The sequence below is a fragment of the Hibiscus syriacus genome, unplaced genomic scaffold, assembly GCF_006381635.1.
Source record: "Hibiscus syriacus cultivar Baekdansim isolate YM2019G1 unplaced genomic scaffold, ASM638163v2 tig00110065_pilon, whole genome shotgun sequence".
NCBI classification, from domain to species: Eukaryota; Viridiplantae; Streptophyta; class Magnoliopsida; order Malvales; family Malvaceae; genus Hibiscus; species Hibiscus syriacus.
This window is the reverse complement of record NW_024062585.1, coordinates 1,385,496-1,392,556: the sequence shown is the minus strand read 5'-3', so window position 1 is coordinate 1,392,556 and position 7,061 is coordinate 1,385,496. Positions and strand designations below refer to the sequence as shown.

Sequence of the window (7,061 nt, the reverse complement as noted above, 5' to 3'; positions counted from 1 at the left end):
AGGGAATGATGCATGCATTAATGCATATACACCCAACAAGCTTACTTATCCACTTATCCCAATTGCAAGAACAAGTTCAAAGTAACTCAAAGACAAAATACAATCAACGGTTCAAGATTTTGAAAGAAAAAGTTTACAAGCATTCATTATGAATCAAGAATTTTATGAAGAAAACACGTGCCTTCAAGTCTTCAAGAACACTTGGATCACAAAATGTCAAGTTCCTGGCCCAAAAATACCACAAGTCTAAAACATATTTAAGGCCTCATTAGACTTTATATTAAATAATTAAAAATTGATATATTAAGCTTCATATGCTTAATTTTAGGAATTCCATCTTTTTTTTATCTTTCCAAGTGCTAAAAAGGGGTGTAAACACTCGTTTTTGCCCGAGTTTTAATTGTTTATTATTATTATTATTATTATTATTATATTAATAATATTTTTATTATTTTTCAGACCAAGGCTTACAAGCCCAAATTACAAAATACAATCAGCCCACTGGTTCAAGTCCAACAAATACAACCCGAAGCCCAGGAATAAAGCCCACACGTATGAGCCCAAACCCAACTAGGGTTTCTGGACCTTCTTTTTCTCTTGAGCGCCGCCAGTCCACAGCCGTTGGATCTAATTTTAGATCCAACGGTCCAGATCTACCAACAATTAGGGTTTACCCTAATGCATCTCAGCTACCACCGCCATCAGTAGAATCTGGACCGTCGGATTGGAGAGTGAGATGCACGCGCTGACCCTTCATCACCCCCGCCGCGTGAGACACCGCCAAAGACTCCCCGTGTTACCGCTGTCAGCAAAGTCGACCGAACAATAGGAAAATCAACCAAATCAGTCAAAAAAGATCCAATCCAAATCAAGTCTAAAAAACCCATTAAAAATGGGTTAAATCCCGAAAAATTGGGGATTTCACCCACTCAAATATAGGAAATCATTCCCCTATGGAAAGGCCTAATTGTTTTTCATCCGAAATGGCCATAAATCGGACATGCAAACATTATTTGAGGTGGGATTTCGAACAAAAAAAAGGAGCCACTTTCGAACAACAAAGAGAACGAGCCAATAAAAAAACAACAAAAAGCTCACCTTTTTCGGGACCGTCCGAAGTCAAGAAACCCTTTTGGATAAAAAAAGGTAACCTTTTTACCTTGTGGATGTGATTTTTGGACGAAGGGTAAAGGTTATAGGAGTTATTTTTGGATCTGGTAATAGTTTCGGGTTAAAGGTGATTGTTTTAGGGTGAAAGAAGGTGTTTCACTCCATCTCCGGCGTCGATTTACCGAAGTTGTATTTGCTTCATTCGGCGGCAGATAGCAAAGAAAGAGGGGAAGAAAGCATTGTAGTTTTTTAGGGTTTGGTAAATAAGAGAGCAGATTGGGATATTTGGGCTTTAGTTTGAATCTTATAACGCACGTGTAAAACTACACCGTTTTGAAGGGGAAGAGCTTTGCGTTTAGCGCATGGGCTAATCACGCAAGAAGGGTCATTTATTTGTAACATTTTCATTTTAGTCACTTAATGAAAGTTTCATTCTTCCATTTCGGTCTTTTCATTTGTTTTATGTTTTATTTTAGTCCTCATAAAGTTTGTTATGATGTTTGTTATATTTAGACTTTTGACCCTTGATTTTGCATAGTATATGATTATGGTCCTTCGTATTTGCCAGTATATAAAGTTGTGTGTTTATGCTTTGAATCTTATGTTTAGCCTCGTATTTATTTTGGTCACCATCTTTGATTTAGTGCTTAATGCTTGAGGTTTATTTTCCATTAGGTCCTCACTATTTTGTCTCTTTTAGTTTTCATTCCATGAAATTACTGAATGAAAGGTTTTTGTGTTTCATTTTCATTGGTAATATATATATATATATATATATATATAATGTAGTTATATTTATGTATATGCATTTTATATTATATGTATTTTATTTATATACTTTGTACGCATGAATGATTTGTATGTTAGCTAGTTGTTTTCATATCTTTATTATTTTATTTATTTATTTTAATTTAAAAAAAAATTAGTTGTGATATAATACCCTATATGTGTGCTTGGTTGATAATTTATAACCCTTACGTGAACATACACATGCATATATATTCCTTGCCCTTTGGAATTGGTTTCGAATGATTGTAAAAATGTTTATTTCATTCATTTTTAACGCATTTTATATTCAAAACTATTTTTGAGAATCTTTGTCATAGAATAGGCGTGAAAAGTACTACTTTATAAGAAGTAATATGATTCAAGATGTCATTCAAACAAACTAGGTACTCGAAACAAATCGAGTATATTTCATGAAGAGTAATATTAATTGTTTTTTTTAAATCATAACTTAAATATTTGCAACATAAGTTTCTCTAAGTAGCAAATTATTTTACTAGCATGTTTTTTATTTATATTCGATTATTGATAAATTAAGGAGGAAATCTTATTTATAAACAAGAAATAAATAGGGTAGCGTTCCTACTTCAGGATGTGCAAATCCAAATATTTTTTTAGAGTAAAAAGATTTCTCGGGATAATTAATTTGAATTAGATTAATTAGAAAACTCCAACAAATGGATCATGTTATAATTTTATACTCGAATGCATAATTTTCCATTTACGACAACATATAAGTGATTAAGTACCAATTTTTTGGCGTTATAGGGGTGTTTATCTTTCCCCACGCGTAATCGATTATCGAATCCTTATAAATGAATTTTTGGTAAATCAAATCAATTTTTGTCTTTAAAATGATTTTTTGTAAAATTATTTTAAAAGACGTTTTTAAGTATTTGACTTACATAACCCAAAAGTCAATGACGATTCCGATTCATAATAATCAATTTAAAAATCCTAATTTCTAAATAAAGTAATAATTGTTTTCTTTTAAAATAAAAAGATTTTTCTAAAAAAGTTATGACAAGTGGACTTTCCAAAACATTTCTATATCTATTTTAATTAGTTATTCATGTGCTGATTTTTAGGGATTAATTAGTTATCTTTTATGACATTTTGGTGTCTCTTTTAGACTATAAAAGGACGTAGCCTCGTATCTTGTCAATACACAACTTGAATCATTTTCTTTCTTGAACTTGAACTTAAACCCAACCAAAACTCATTTTTTTTTTTATAAAAAAACTCTATATAATCAAATAGATCGAAACTCATCAATTTCATGTCCCGTACGCATTCTACACATTTATATACTTTAACACTTTAAAAAAAATTACTCTAAACATTTAATTTGGGATAAATTACATTATTTATCATTGAACTTTATATTCTCTCTCCTATTTTCCTTCAATGTACTTTCAATTTTTTCAATTATTGAATTTTCAAATTGCTCATGTTTTGGTCACTCTAAATTATTTTGCTATTATTTTGGTAAATGTGATATTTTTTTATTATTATGAAAATATAAAAAATTAAAATAAATAACAAAATAATATTTTTTATTATTAAATTTGAAAAGATTTAAAAATAGAATCACCCACCGTCGACCACAGTTAAACATTATCAACCACTGTTGATCTTCAAAACTGATAGCCATTGGCCTAAATTTCATTGGTTGCTTCGCCTTGACCCATTAAGCCCGAATCTAATGGTCATTTCACTGAAAAATATCCCAAAATCCATGAATCTCGATTGAAATTTCAGTTTCCTCACTTTCGATCTCCTATTCGTGGACATGGGAGCATGTTCCAACAAAATGGAGGTTAGATTCAGACTTAAGGGGTTGAGGCAAAATGACCCATGAATTTTGGGACAAACTGGCCACCATCTATGGCGGTTGAAGATGGCGTCCGATATTGATGAATTTGGAGTATGTTCCGACAAAATGAAGGTGTCAAATTGGGACTCTGTGGGTCGAGACAAAGCAGTCAAAGAAATTTGGAACTAAACAACCACCATCTACGACCGTCGACGGTGATGCCCAACACTAATGAATAGTAGACGACTACCTTCTATTAGAATTTAATAAATGCTTAATATACTTTTTAATGCCTAAATTATACTTAAAAAATAATTTGGTGCCTAAAGAATTTTTTGCTAACAATATGTGCCTAACATTTTCTCCATTATACTTTTAGGTGTCCACTGTTGTTTTTTTTAACTTTTTGGTGCCTATCATTATATTTTTATTTTCAACAATAAATAATATTATTTAAAAAAATAAAAAATAAAACCCCCACGTCGTCCCTTTCCATCCCATCCCCTCATCGCCGATGGGGAAGGGTCACCATCAATCGAGTTTTGTTTAAAGCATGATAAAAAACTCAACAGTGACGGTCGTGTAACGTACGAATGATTGTAGCCGTCAAAATCTTTGAAAAACAACAACAAAAAACTTAGAAATTCAGCAACCTATGCGACGTTTTTCATGACGATCAGAATAGTTTCACGGTGGGTGGGGGACTGGGTTTTGGTCGCGACAGTGAGATGGTTCTGATGGTATCAACGGTGATAGTCACGGGCCGATGTGGTCGATCAGCGGCAAAATATGTAAAATATTTTTTTTATTTTTTAATTATAATATCAAATTTTTTTAATAGAATAATTTTTAAAATTTTATATGTGTGACATGTGTCAGATAACGATCAAATTTAATGTCATTATGGTCCAGACACTTAAAAGTGTAATGTTAAAAATGTTAGACATCTATTATTAGCAAAAAATTATTTAGACACCAAATAATTTTTTAAAATATAATTTAGGCACTACAAAAATATATTAAGTCATTAAGAGGACATTTGATTCAAGGAAAAGATCATTGCCAGGGTAACGATCTTTTCCGTAATTTTATTCCCATGCTTGGTTTGAAGTGATTCCCACTAGGATGGAAAATGCTATTACCAATAGTAATATTTTTGGGTAAAAATAGTAAGAATGTGATTCCATGTATTTCCTTAGGTATTTATTAATTCCCATTAAATTGGATAATATTGTCCCTTATGTATTGAGTTTTTTTCATTTGAATCCTTCGTATTATAATTTTTTAGTTAGATAGGTAGTTATTTGTGGTATAAATTTATTAAATATTTTAAATTAATTTCATATTTAAATTCTGTTTCGTACATTTAAATATTTAATAATATTTTGACATTTAATATTTTTATTGATATTATATTTATAATAATTATATTATTATACCCCAATGGTACCCTTATTTGGATTGATTTAGGATTTTAGAATTATGTTTGTTCTCAGTATTCCTCTATTCATTCGGCCTTATAGAGACCAAGAGATTGAAGCATATTCGAATACATAAAGCTTTCAAGTTGGGCAGAAGAATTTAGATAAAACAAACTACCAAGCATTATATTTTTTACATACATTTAAAATAATATATATTGTGGTGTCATTTTCCATTGTGAAAATAAGGTTATATTTGAAGATCATTTAATATATTAAGTATATTGATAATATATTAACTATGATTTTTTTATAAAATTTAAATAGCATAATAAGAACAATTTTATGAATTTTTATGCAATTATTTTTAATTTAACATTGAAAGTTTAATTTATTAAATATAAAATATTAAACAAAGATAATCTAATAAAATATGTCAAATAATATTAATTCTATCGACAAATCCTTTGGAATAAATGCCGTGGGGTAGATCAATGGAAATTAGATTGCTTAGTGTGTAAGTTGTCAGTGGAAAAAATGGGAAGGACCGGGTCAATAAATGTTAATAATTACATTACACATTCTTTTACATTTTTAATGAGAAAAAGCTGCAGAATTTGGGTATTCTACTGAGAAATGAAAATGGGAGTTTTCTCAAACAAGATTTCCAGAGAGGAATTGAAGCCTGGAGACACATTTACTCCTGGAGATACGCCTACATCTATGCGCATCATGGTTCGATTCTTCTCCAGTTTCTTCTTTCTTCTTCTTCTTCTTCTTCGTTTTTTGATTCATTGTTTGTTGGTTTGATCGATCGACTGATGGATTTTCAATGTTAATAAAATCAGGGATTTATATCGGCGAGGGGAAGGTGATCCATTTCACTCAATCCCAAGCTGGTCGAGAAATAAGTACCGGGACAGTCTTGGATAGTATAATTTTCAGTTCATTGCCTTCAGAGACTCGCAATTGCCCTAATTGCGGCGGCGATCAATCGATTCGCCGCGGCGTTATTTCTTCCTGTTTAGACTGCTTCTTAACCGACGGCGATTTATACCTATTCAAGTACGCCGTTTCACCGGCTTCTTTTGTCACTAAACTCAGGGGAGGAACCTGCACCATCGCCTCGTCCGATGTTCTTCATCGCGCTTTCTTCCTCCTCCAGAACGGCTTCGGCGTTTACCATCTCTTCAAAAACAACTGTGAAGACTTCGCCATCTATTGCAAAACGGGGCTACTGGTGATAACGAGCATCAGCGTTGGTCGGAGTGGGCAAGCGGCGTCGTTTCAAGCGGCCGCTAACTTCATAGTTTCTTCATCTATAAGGTACATGACCACTAGCTTTCCTGGCCTGGCTGCTGTTGGTTACGGGATGTATTGTTATAGCCGGTTGGTTTCGGATATCGGGGTCCGTCGCGACGTCGAAAAGGTTCCTGTTGAAAGGCTTGTTTCGCCTTAAACTGCCTTCCAGGAAACTTGACGATCACTCAACAGAATTCGATCTCTTTTTTTTTCTCCCTATTTTCGATATTTGAACCCATAATTGCAGACTATTTGATTTAGAAGTGTGTTTTATTTGTATGCTCAAACGGAATACTTATGGGTAAACTGTATATTTAACACCTAAACTATTATTACTTTTGTTCTATTTCAGTACTTAAATTTTAGGGGTTATTTGTTTATTTCAGAATGATTAAGCGTTAAATGATTCAAATGCTGAATGATTTAGAGACTCTGTATGAATTAGCTCTGAATGTAACATGTTGTTTGATAATAGCTCTGAATGTGACATGCTGTTTGATAATGGCTCTGAATGTTTCAGAATGTACTTTAATGTTGAATCATTAAACATTGTTTTAATGAATCAATCATCACTGAATCATTCAGATGTGAGACTTAATGATTTCCTTCAGAGCCAAACAAACAAC

At 32.2% G+C, this 7,061-nt stretch overlaps 1 pseudogene; it reads left to right on the top strand.

Moving 5' to 3' along the window:
* Positions 1-5,714: 5,714 nt before the first annotated feature.
* LOC120214466 lies at positions 5,715-6,741 on the top strand (annotated as a pseudogene).
* The last annotated feature ends 320 nt before the right edge of the window (positions 6,742-7,061 follow it).